The sequence below is a fragment of the Lagenorhynchus albirostris genome, chromosome 18 (genome assembly GCF_949774975.1).
Source record: "Lagenorhynchus albirostris chromosome 18, mLagAlb1.1, whole genome shotgun sequence".
Taxonomy (NCBI): Eukaryota; Metazoa; Chordata; class Mammalia; order Artiodactyla; family Delphinidae; genus Lagenorhynchus; species Lagenorhynchus albirostris.
In genome coordinates, this window is record NC_083112.1 from 34,523,053 (window position 1) to 34,536,455 (window position 13,403).

The 13,403-nt window shown below is 39.2% G+C and overlaps 1 pseudogene; it reads right to left on the minus strand.

Moving 5' to 3' along the window:
• Positions 1-328: 328 nt before the first annotated feature.
• Positions 329-13,403, minus strand: part of LOC132508705 (centrosomal protein of 78 kDa-like) — a 99,284-nt pseudogene continuing 86,209 nt past the window's right edge.

Here is a 13,403-nt window from a genome sequence, read left to right on the forward strand (position 1 = left end):
TTCTAGTAGTTCTGGGGCTGAACAACCTACTCATTTAAACAAAAGCACAGGTATTAAAAACTATTACATGAAAGGAAACTATCATGAGTCACTTATTTAAGTGTTGAGTGGACCATCACATTAAAATAACTGGAGTCTTTCAACACCCCATGACATACAGAAATAGCAAGTCAGACATATGGATCTGACAGGATATGATACAACCATTACAAACTCTCACTACAGAAGAATGGACACACGGTGTCATTAACCAACTAGCCAAATGAATACAAACAGCCAGTAAACCTCACCAGTAAATCAAATGAATACAAAATAAAACAAAATGTGGTTATTCTCCTATCAGATTAAGCCAAGATTCTGTAAGAAAAGTCTTCAAAATGTCTATACTTTTTCCACGTTCTGCAGTACGCCACGGCCAGAAACCAGACACACCAGGTGGTAGAGGTTCAGGACCATAACATTCTTTACCAGCAGAGTGTTTCATTCCATTACTTACAGGTTGCTTTGCAGCCAAGCCTATGTTTGACAAAGCATGAAAAGAAGGAATCTTTATATGAAATATTTGGTTGCAAAAACTAGACCTACGTGTTAATATTTTATTTAGAACAAGCCACATATTAAAATTCACATTTAAATATTTAATTTGAACTTACTGAAAACAAACATCATAGGTTAAAAGGGTTATATTTATCCTTCAAAGCTACTATATTTTGTGTTATTTTATTTATTTATTTTAATAGATCTTTATTGGAGTATAATCGCTTCACAATTCTGTGTTAGTTTCTGTTACACAACAAAGCGAATCAGCCATATGCATACACATGTCCCCATATCCCCTCCCTCTTGAGCCTCCCTCCCACCCTCCCTATCCCACCCCTCTAGGTCATCGCAAAGCACCGAGCTGATCTCCCTGTGCTATGCTGTTGCTTTCTACTATATTTTAGCACCATTAGGATGCAGGGTAAAATGGAGTGTATGTGGTAATATAGGACAAATATTTCATAGATGTAGCTTATTGATAATCACCACACGATCCTGTGAGATTTATGCCTCTTAAAAATATATAGGAGCTCAGTTCATTTTGTGCTATTATATTGTGTTTTTTAACTTAATTACCGTCAAAAAAAAATGTTTGTATGCATGTGGTTTGTATGTGTATACCCTTCCTTTACTTTCAGAAACGAATGCAAATACATTTGTATTAAAATTTTTTTAAATTACACTTTTCTTGTTAGGCGATAAAAAAAATTTCTAATAAAAGTTCCCATCTTTTTTTTAGGCATACATAATTACAATATAAATGTGACGCCATTCACACCATTATTTCACCCCTATACTCACCTGGATCTAGGTATAGCGCCAGATACTGATTTGGCTTACCTCTATGTCTCCAAATAACTGAGGCAAATACAAAAAAAAAGCCCAAGAAATAAAATTACTCTTCAAATAGCTCAATGAGTTTGTATATTTCAGTTACATTTCCACTTTGTTGAATCATGCTAAATAAAAAAAAAGTTTAACTGTTTTCTTCTCATTCCATGATGCCCTTTTATATACCGCCAGGTACTAATTTTACAGAATTCCTAATATACATGCTTTATTTATATATATTTCCATTTCTAATATCATAGCAAAAGTCAACTTGGCTATTTTAAGAATACTTTACACGTGATATAAATTTTTAATAATAATATCTAATTAGTGTGATACCACAAATCTTAACTTCTTTGTATGTACTATTTCATTATTAAAATATCACTCTCTTGAAATAACAATTGGCAGACAATCATAAGCTTTTTTTTTGACTTCATAAACACTCTTAACAACTTCTATTTAATATGTTATTGTCCAAGCAAGTTGATTAATAGAGAATCAAAAACCTGGATTGAGAGTTGAGAGGCGGTTGAGAGTCCGCCTGCCGATGCAGGGGACACGGGTTCGTGCCCCGGTCCGGGAAGATCCCACATGCCACGGAGCAGCTGGGCCCGTGAGCCATGGCCGCTGAGCCTGTGGGTCTGGAGCCTGTGCTCCGCAACGGGAGTAGGCCACAACAGTGAGAGGCCCCGTACCACAAGAAACAAAAACAAAAACAAAAATACATCTTTAAGTAGAAAAAAAAAAGCTGTATTTATGAAGATGTTTACAATAGTTTATTTTAGGTTATTTCCAGTTTTTCACCAATTTAAAAAATTGACCAACTCAATTAAAACCTTGTAAATACAATGTTAAAAAGTATAACTATGAATCATAGAATTTAAATTTAGTATGAAAAGAGAAGAATGGCAAATTATATTGAAGCTACGTGGAATTATGTTTATGGACAGCAGGAAGAGAAAATAAAAATGTAAATATTGCTTGATAGGATAATGGAATTAGAGGTGGTCTTTTAAATTTTTCATTCTTATGCTAATACAATACCTTTATAAAACCCCCAAATCTTCAAACAACACATTTAAAAAAAATTGTGGTAAACTACACAAAACAGAAAATTTATCATTTTAACCATTTTAAAGTGGACCGTTCAGTGATATTAAGTCAACAAATTTTTAAAACTTTCAGAGGGCACCTGAATAAAAGATGTATTGTCCATTGGTGATTTTAATGTATCTGGTATATAACTAAAGTCACCACAAAACTCTTTCTGGGAAATTGGCAGATCATAAACATAAAAAAATTTATTTTGCTTTATATTCAACCTTATTGTTCTGCTGTTTCAAAATTCAAAGTTACTCACAAGAAAGAGTCAGTTTCATATTAGATTTGGTTTCACAAATGCTGCTCCTGCTATTCATTCTTATCACCAACAAAAAAGGACAATTTGTGACTAACCATAATATGTTCCAGAAAATAAAAAGTTAAGGTCTCTTAGAAACAATACAAACGTTATCAGTAGAAGTGAATTCTAGGAAATTTATATATTCAGGAGAATGTGAAACTTACACCACTGATTGTTAAAGGCTTTTAAAAGCTTTCTATTACAATTACATTTCGTAACAAAATAATAGGCTTAGTTGTAAAATCCTGGGTTAACTACCATTTGGAAAATTAAATATACATTACAGTAAACATTTAGAAAATGGTTTTCTAAAATGTTCAATCTAGGCAAATAAACTTGTCTGTAGAAGTCTTTTATAAGGATCATACATATTTCAAGTTTTTTTAATCATTCACAGAAACAAGATATTACCTGATTCAAAAATTTAGGTAAGCACTTCTAAGAAAGAAGCAGGAAACAATGGGAAGGTTGGAACTGAGAAGAAATTTTGTTTCTTGTAGCACAAAAGGTAATTCTGCATTTAAAAAAAATCATTCCTCAAAAGCACCACTACTAAAATTATCATCAAAGTGCACCCCAAATTACAATTGCAAAGTGTCAGAAGTAATTATCAACCAGGAAATATTTTCAAAATAACGAAGTTTTTATGAGATCCAAACAATAATGTTGGTTAATATTAACATCTCTTTAAATTCATTTATTATATCTATATTCTATAAATTCTCATAAGTCTCAAAATAATCATAGGCTTCCTAATATGCATGTGGTTAATATTGGCTGCTTTAATTTTAGCACACCAGAAAACATAAGGGGTATAAGTTCAGAAAGAGTTACCAACTCTAATCGTAGCTTTTCCTTTTCGATCACTTCCCCAAATTAGAGTTCTCTTTTTCTGTCTAGCAGCTTTGGATGGTTCCTTCACGATGGAGAAGTTATCCACTGGTACTGAGACAGAAATGATAAATATGCCATTTAAGTTTCAGGTAATTTAGGAGGGTTTGATCTTCATTGGAAATTAAGATACTTTAAGTTAATAAAAGGTTTTCAATCTGCATTTCTGGAAACCTAAATTAAAGCATCACACAGCATTTTCAAAAACAGAAAAGCCATTTCATTTGACTAAACACTTAGTTTTAAGATGGCAGAAAGTACCTTGTAATTTTCTTTTAAGAAAGAAAGAAAAACAAGCCATTAAAGAGAAATTCTTCCGAGAGAACTGAAACGTGTGATATACCTCTGACTTGGCACTCCTTCCATCCGGAGAACTTTTTGGATAACTGCTTTCATCACACAATGATCTAAAGTAAAATAAATTGAGATTAGAGTAATTAGTTCCCAATGAGTGGCTATTTCCATTTAAAACCAAAAGCCAACTAATTATTGCTTTTCCCATAAATGTAAATACGAAATCTACATTATGTAATTATACACTTATCTCCCCCTTTGTGTATTCTAATTTCTTCCTCAGAAACCTAAGATGCCATCTTGCAGACTGCCTCCAGTGGCTACTATTTTGGCAGCAGCAAAGGTCAACTTTAAACATTTTGCATCTAAAGTGGCTTTGGATACCTTTGGATAGAAAGTACAGTCTGAGCACTGTCCAGACACTTAGATACCTAAAGGGCATCTAAGATAACAAATCAAAGTCCTGATATTCCCTCAAAAGCTGCTCCTCCCATCAGCTCCCTTTTTCTAAGTGATACCACCCAGTTGCACACATAATCATCAACGACTTGTCTCCTTGTTACTATTCCCTTCATACCCCACATCTAATCTATCGGCAAGCCTTGTTAGTTACACCCTCAAAACACAACCTGAATTCAACCACTTTTCACTTGCTCCAAACTTCCAGCCTAAGCTAAGCCATAAACATCTGTTTTTTGGACCACTGTGATAGTCTCCTAACTGGTCTCCCTGTTTCTCTTCTTTATCCTCCCAAGTCCATCCTCTATACCAGGTCACCTTATTCAGATACTATTTGGATCATGCCGTTTTCCAGTTCAAAACCCTCTATTCATTTAGAATAATCCAAATCTTTACTCTGGCCTTCAAGACTTTACAAGATCAGACCCCTGGCTAGCTCCTTGACCTCATGTCATACCACATCTTCTGCACTCAGTCCTCTGACCATGTTAGCCTCCTTGCTTTTCCTTAAATACTCCACCCACCTACCTGCCTGCATATTCATTGCCTCCTTGCTTTTCCTTAAATACTCCACCCACCTATATGCCTGCATACTCATGGGCTCCTTGTCCTGGAATGTGCTTACCCCAGATTTTCCATGGCTTGCTCCTCTCTTCATTCAGGTCTCCATTCAAATGCCACTTCTCCAGTGAAGCTGTCCCCTAACAAACCTGTCCAATGGAGTCCTACCTGCCCCCGCTCACTCTCTTTACATTAACATATTTTTGCACCTCCTACTATCTAAAATTATATGACGTATCTGTTTACTCATTTCTATCTGAACTCCTTCACTAGAATGTAAGCTCCACGAGGGCAAGACTTTTGTGTGTCTGGTTCACTGCTTTATCCCTAGTGCCTAAACACGTATCTGGCACACAGAAGATATTAAAAAAATTACTTGTGAAACTGACAAATAAATAAAGTACTCCTTGCAAGAATTCAGAGGTTGCACAAGAAAGAAATAATGCTCTTGGTGGAAGCAGGCTTAGTATCTAGGTGCACCTCTTTCTGAGTAGAGATGAGAACAATTTACAAGTATAACTCACTTTAATTAGTAAATTATCTGCTAAAAACATAAGGGACGTACAACATTAGAAAAGTACCAGGGTTTTTTTGTTGTTGTTTTTGTGTTGCTTTTTTTTTTTTTTGCGGTACGCAGGCCTCTCACTGTTGTGGCCTCTCCCATTGTGGAGCAACAGGCTCCGGACACGCAGGCTCAGCGGCCATGGCTCATGGGCACAGCCGCTCCGCGGTATGTGGGATCTTCCCGGACCGGGGCACGAACCCGTGTCCCCTGCATCGGCAGGCGGACTCTCAACCACTGTGCCACCAGGGAAGCCCAAAAGTACCGTTTGCTAGGATACAAATAATAACAAATTCAAACAATGTGTGAATAGAGAATACATACTAAAAACCTATCATGAAAGTATGATGGTCTCGAACTCTCACGGTAAAAGGTCAGACAAAAACCAGAACAAATGATCATGACTTCTAGTAGTTCTGGGGCTGAACAACCTGCTCATTTAAACAAAAGGGATCATCACAAAAGCACAGGTATTAAAAACTATTACATGAAAGGAAACTATCATGAGTCATTTATTTAAGTGTTGAGTGGACCATCACATTAAAATAACTGGAGTCTTTCAACACCCCATGACATACAGAAATAGCAAGTCAGACATATGGATCTGACAGGATATGATACAACCCCTACAAACTCTCACTACAGAAGAATGGACACATGGTGTAATGAACCAACTAGCCAAATGAATACAAACAGCCAGTAAACCTCACCAGTAAATCAAATGAATACAAAATAAAACAAAATGTGGTTATTCTCCTATCAGATTAAGCCAAGATTCTGTAAGAAATGTCTTCAAAATGTCTATATCCTTTTGATGCAACAACTCTCTTTCTAAGAATTTAACCAAAAGAAATAGTCAGAGATATAGGTAAGGATATATATCAGAGTACTGTTTGTAACTGAAAAACTGGACATACCTTTCATACAAGATTGGATAAGTTATGTGTACTGTGGCATATTCATATAATGGAACACTGAACAGTCACAAAAAATGATGCAGTAGATGCAAATTTACTGACTTGCTAAGAGGGTCATACTAAATTAACTGAAAAAAGGTATAAAATTTGGAGTAATCCCACTTGCATAAAAAAGGGAGAGGTACTCATTTTTGTAGTCTTTCAGTTTTTTAAAAGTGCTACCAGCCAGTGTTTGTGAGAGGCAGGCTTCACATCCACTCTTGGGGTGGACCACAAATTGGCATAGCCTTTCTGGGTGGTGATTTGGCAATGTGTATCAAAAGTGTTAAAAATATGTCACACTTACTCATTCCACTTGTAGTACCTTATTCTACACAAGTAAGCCTAATGGACACAGAGGTGTATATACAATGTATTCACGTTGCTTGTGACAGGGAAAAGCAAACTGTCTAAATATAATTGCAAAGAATTGATTAAACTATGGGACATCAATATGATGGAACATTACATGATACCTCATTAAGTGAAAAAAGCAGGAATATGAAATAGCAAGTATACTACAATTCTATTTTAGTAATCCCTAAGTGTATAAATATATTTATATATAAAAAAAAGGACTGAAAATATATACACCAAAATGAACAGTGATTATGTCTGGGTATTAAGCTTATAGGTAACTGTTCTCTTGTTACTGTGTATTTTCTGTAAAGAATACATGCAACTCTTAGAGAAAGTTTAAAAGCAACATAAAAGCTATCAGAAAAATGAGGCTTTGAAAAAAATCCTATCACAACAGTATCACGCCAAAAGCTAAGCATATATTATATTAAAAATTCAATATTTTCAATTTTAGAATTTACCTCCAAGCCATAAATCCTCACTAAGAGATTTTGCAAAAGCACGAACCAAGGTCACCAATGAGCTTGTTGCAGTTCAGAGTGATGCGCCTCCAACCAGCCATACAGTCAAGATCAGGTCTCCTGGAACGAAGACTCTCAGCCCAGGTTTCTTCATGCCTTCTGGTAGTCTGATACTTCAAAGATTTAATGGGACAAAATTAAGATGCTTCAATAAGGAAACAGGGTGTGCCTACTGAGTATGGCTTATTATGTCAGAGATTTACACACACACATATCAAGCATATGTGCCAGGAGAATCAAGCTGAGAAATTAAACAGTCAGTTCTGCTTTACGAGTCCAGTGACCCACATTCTAGTCGGTCAGTGATTAGATTCCAGCCACTGGATGACCTGTTTCTGAACAGTTATGTAAAGTTGGACAACTCAATTACAGTCTAAGAATTATTTTCCTGATCTTCTAAGTCAGGGAATTGGTTCTAAATTCTATCATTGCTGAGGCTCTAAATGTCATCATTCTGTCCTCCACTGGTCTCCAAACACCTGACTGGGCAACCCATAAGAAAACTTTTTAATATGCATCTTATTTTTTAACAAATTATATACACAAAGTTCTATACATTTAACTTACGTACATTATAAACTACACAGATAGTTTTTCATGATACAAAGCTAAATAGGTTCTAATATTTTCTTGCCCTAACTCCTAAGGCATTATTTTATTTTATTTATTTTGAAAAAATATTTATTTATTTGTTTGTTTGTTTGTTTGGCTGTGCCGGGCCTTTAGCTGCGGCCTGCCGGATCTTTTACTTATTGCATGTGGGATCTAGTTCCTTAAGCAGGGATCGAACCGACGTCCCCTGCATTGGGATCGCAGAGTGTTAACGGCTGGACAGTCAGGGAATTCCCAGGCATTATTTTAAAAACTATATTCACAAAATGGATCTCACATGCTACCTAGGGTATGCACACAAACTTCAGAGGCCTGGACTATGCAGAGCCAGTTTGATGTGCCTTGGGAAAATTATGGTTTGACATTTAACCACAAGTCTTGTCTTAAAGACATTCAATTCTTTATATTCATAAAATAAACTCTGGTAACAGGGAACACTAACTTTAAATGAGAAAAGTCTTGTTACATTCTTGAAAAAAGACTCAAAGTGCCTTTGACACTCTAAAAGGAAAATCATTAGTGTCATTTTCCTATTAACAATAGCTTATAAAAGCTCCAAGCAGAAATAACAGCAAGCACTTACACGGTGCTTAGTATGTGCCAAGCACTATTTATATAAATGAGTTCATTTAAACCTAAATGAAGCATAGAGGTTAAGTGATTTGTCCATGATCACTAGTTATGAAAAGGGAGAAAGGGAATTTGAACCTAGGCCATTTGGCTTCGGCACCCAAGCTCTTGACTGTTTTCTCCCCCAGGGGTCAGTGGACTTGCCCTGTAGAGGATCAAAGAATTCTTCAATTTTTAAAATCTAAATTTAAACATTTCCAGCTTTGTGGGCTATACAGTTTCTGTTGCAACTACTCAACCCCACTGGTGTAGGCTGAAAGTAGCCATAGCTACCATGTAAACAATGGGTGCGACTATGTTCCAAAAAAACTTTCTTTACAAAATCAGGCGACAGGCTGGATCTGGCCCACCAGCCATAGTTTACCTATCCCTGATCTGCACCAGCAAACTACTAAAAAGGCTTCATGTCAAATTATTAAATACTTTAGGCCTAAATACAGTAATTAGAGCCACTGTAAACTTGTTAAGGCATTAGTTGAAAAACTGTATTTACAAGTTGCTGATGTAGTAATTTTTATTAGTTTATAAACTACAGCAGCTAACAGACACTTGATTCATTTAAATCTTGAAGACTGTAATGGCATAGTTTCTGCACAGCATCACAATCAGTGTTTTCAGTAACTAAAAATACATAAAAGTATTATTATGTATTATATATTAAATCTCTTATTTCTAAAATTAACTGGACTATCTTTACTAAATGGTAGAATCCCAAACTGAAAACTGGTCATATTCTTTCAACAAAATGAAAGATGCACTCACAGGTATCAAAAGACAAAAATTAACTGCCATCTGTGTCAACGTATTAATGTGCTTCAATCACATATGTTTTCATGAAAGTTTAAATATAAAATCACCTTTAAGATCTTGGCCACGTAATCTGCTCCCTGCCATGTCAGATTACAGCCCGTGAAGTTTACTGTCTTAAGAGTGATAGAGTTCTTTATACCTTGACAAAAAACTAAAAGGAAAAAAAAAAACCACACACACAATAAGATGAAGAGCCTATACATTTGTCAATCTTGACTTATTTGCTTTTCTTGAGTCAATTGGAGGTTTACAGCCACATTTTTTAAATCATTAACAACAACCTTCCCAAACACGTAATTGATGAACTGATGCGTTCTAAAACTTGTCAGTAACAAAGTCTTATTCCAGTTTACAGCAACACTTTAATTCTATTTAGGTACTAAAACTGAATACACTGAATACTGCAAACTTTATTGCCAACCACTCAGTAAAGTATGACATACTTTTGAGACAGAGGAAAAAGAAGAAAAACCTAAAAAGCATAAGACTCTTCCGATTTTCAGTTCCAATGATACATGCCAATCTTGATGATCAATCAGCGACTTAAATGTCAACTATAAACCCAGTATTTTATTAGCTGCTATGCAGTATACTAGAGCAATAGAAGAGAGATAACCTCAAACCCTCTGTTCCCTCAAACTGAAAGGCAGGCTTCCTGACCCCTCCAGAGCACTACTGGACATAGGGCACGCACGCTAACGTTTCAGGACTCCAATGAAGAGTCACCTGGTTTGTGATTACTTCCATGATACACCCTCACCACCACTGAATTCGCTGCTCCTACGGGACGTTACATATATTTCCTATTTGAACACATACCACAGTGCATTATAATTATGACTGCAGACAGACGTTCTAACAATTTAAAGAGAATGATGACTTTTTTGCTCTTTACGTCTTGCTATTTCCCTTCCCATACTATTTCTTGAAGAGAAACCATAAAAATATAAACACACATAAAAAACAGAAAATATAGAAAACGCGTTGTTTGTGGCTTAACACAAACTTAAGTAAGATTAATTCTGACAGTATTCAGCATGACAAACTTCCATGGTACAAATAAGAATGGACCAAGGTTTGAGCAGGTACAGGAGACAATCCACGCATGAACACCACCAAGAAAAGGTAGACGGGAAAAGGTAGACAGACATGGTGTGTAGGAAATCACGAGACCAGTCCGATGGGAAGAGACTTAAACAAGACTGAAACTCACTTTCTAAACCTCCATCTCCAACTGGACAACTCGCAAGACACAGGCGCACCAAAGTGGCCAAATATTCAATCTCGTTAATGGGGAGGAACAGTTTAAAATTTTATTGGTTGAGTTTGCCCCAAAAGCAACTATCAAAGGTTGGCAGGACACAATGAAGGCTTACCTTTGTTAACATAGTTAAGTCTCTCTCTCTCAGAGCTAGCCCACTTAGCTGAAAAGGAATGGATATATGTATAACTGAATCACTTTGCTGTACACCTGAAACTAACACAATATTGTAAATCAACTATACTCCAATATAAAATAAAAATTTAATTAAAGAAAAAAGAGATTCTGTGCTCTGTAGCACCAGAACTCACTTCTTCCAGAGCACTGACTACTGTGCTTGTGTTTACTTGCCACCCAGTAGAAGGGGAGCTTACCTAGGGCAGAAGCATCACCCTTGGTTCTGACAACTCATTCAAGTGCCAGGATACTTTACACACATAACCTACTTAATTAATTCTAAGAACCCACAGAAAGAGTGGTTTTGAATGTCATTTTACAAGTGTGGGGATTGTAGTGAAAAAGAAACCTGCCCAGGCCACAGAGAGCATAAGCCCTGGAATTCAAACCCTAAGCTGCCTTCACACCGGTGCTCTTTCCACTATAGGATACTATTGAAAAAAATTTTTTTTTCCTGAGCCCTGTTTGAACGGAAAGGAAATGAAGCTGGGATAGATCAATTTCCTAACCGCTTTGGTCTGTACCAGGCAAAGTCATTCAACACACCAGGTAACATCTGTGCAACAATTAACGACGCTCCAAACTGTGCTAAGTGTTCTACATTGTAGAGTCTGCAAGCATTAACAGAGTGAGACCTTGTAACCTCCACAGAGAGTGGGTCCTGTTAAGCCCATGCTACAGATGAGAACACTGAGACCTAGAAGCCTTAAAGCACTCGGCCGAGGTCACCGAGCTGGCAGGGGTCCTAAGCCGCACGCCCCGTCTAGTGCACGCACACCCGGGCACTGGGCACAGGTTCTACTGCCCAGCCTCCACCTTGCACCATCTAAAACCCCGCTTCTCAGCGCCCACATGAGGGCCTGTCTCGCCAAGCCGCGGCTGGAAGAAACTCTGGATACAGATCACGGGCAGAGGGTGCTCAAGAGCGGCGTCCAGTCCACTCCACGGAAGCGGTCGGCCTAGAAGTCCAGCAGGACCTCCCGCAGGGAAGCGCGAACGGGGGCAGAGGCAGCGAGTCCTGCAGCGCACACAGGTCCTCACAGCGCCAGAAGTCGGCACGCTGTCGCGGCGCAGCTTCACCGAGTGATCATGGCCAGAGCGTGGCCTCGGGGACGCTGGCTGCGGACACGATGCCCACAGCCGCCTGGCGGTCCCTGCTCGCCTCCCAGCCCCTTGGGCGGCTGCGGCGCCGAAGCGTGGGCAGGACCCGCGTCGCAGGCGGAAGACGCAGGGCCACGTGCCCCAGCTACGCCGGCTGTTGGCGCCGGCCTCAATGCCTCGCGAAACGCGGCGCTGCGGTTTCAACTTCCGGGCGGGCCCGTGGGGGCGGGGCTCGAGGACGTCAGTGCACGCCCCGTGCGTCTGCACGCAGCCCAAGGGTCCTCCCATGGGGATCCGGCGTGAGGAACAGTGGCGGGCGCTTCGAGACTAGGGCAGCGCGAAAGGTAGGAGGTGTGGAGAATTTGGGGTTTCGAAAACGCGTTTCCTGACTGATCCAAACAAAAGTGAGACATGATTGTATCAGCGCATTTTATGATTTTTGTTGTTGTTGTTGTTTGTTTGTTTTTTTGCAGTACGCGGGCCTCTCACTGTTGTGGCCTCTCCCGTTGCGGAGCACAGGCTCCGGACGTGCAGGCTCAGCGGCCATGGCTCACTGGTCCAGCCGCTCCGCGGCATGTGGGATCTTCCTGGACCGGAGCACGAACCCGTGTCCCCTGCATCGGCAGGCGGACTCTCAACCACTGCACCACCAGGGAAGCCCCCCCTCAGCGCATTTTAAAAGTAAACTCCCGCTAAGTGTCTGTGCTCGCGCTGCCCAGGAGAGAGCGTGCACTCCGTGAGGGACACAGGAGAGGCTGAGTGAACGTCTGCCTGTGGTCCGTTACCTATTGCACGGGTGTGTGAATTTCTGCGGAGAGCTCTTAATTTCTGTAGTTTCTGCTGACTTGACACGGTGGTTGGCAAACGGTGACGTGTTCCGTGCATTCAGGACATGATCGTGGTTACTAATAATCACTTTGTTTTGTACTGACAACCCCACAGAGAATTTACTACTGAATGTCTACTTTACAGAGGAGAAACTGAGGCATAGGAAGTGAAGTGACTGAGTGAGAGGAAGGACTCAGACAATTGGTGTCAGTAAATTAACCCTGTGAGGCGGCCGTTAGACTGTGGTGGCTCTAGTGATGCGGCTGCCTACGTAAACCAACCAAAATCTAAGCCTGTCAACGCCTCAGGGTGACGAAAACTGCTGAGGACAACCAGTCACAAACCACCAACTAGGCGTTAAAGCCACAGCAAATCAGTCATTTCCTTGCTTTGCTTCTGCCCTTTTAAAAGAAACATCTCTGCAGCTCCTGTGGCTGGAGTGCTCCTCACCTCTTCCGCTTTGTGGTGCCTGAATCGAATCTATTTTTGCTCACGTAAAGTGTTAAAATTTTAAATATGCCTCAGTTTGTCTTCTAAGATTGGCCGTAGAAGTTGGATTTGTGCCCAGTTTCTAGAACAGTGGTCGTCCTCTGGTCGGGCCTTA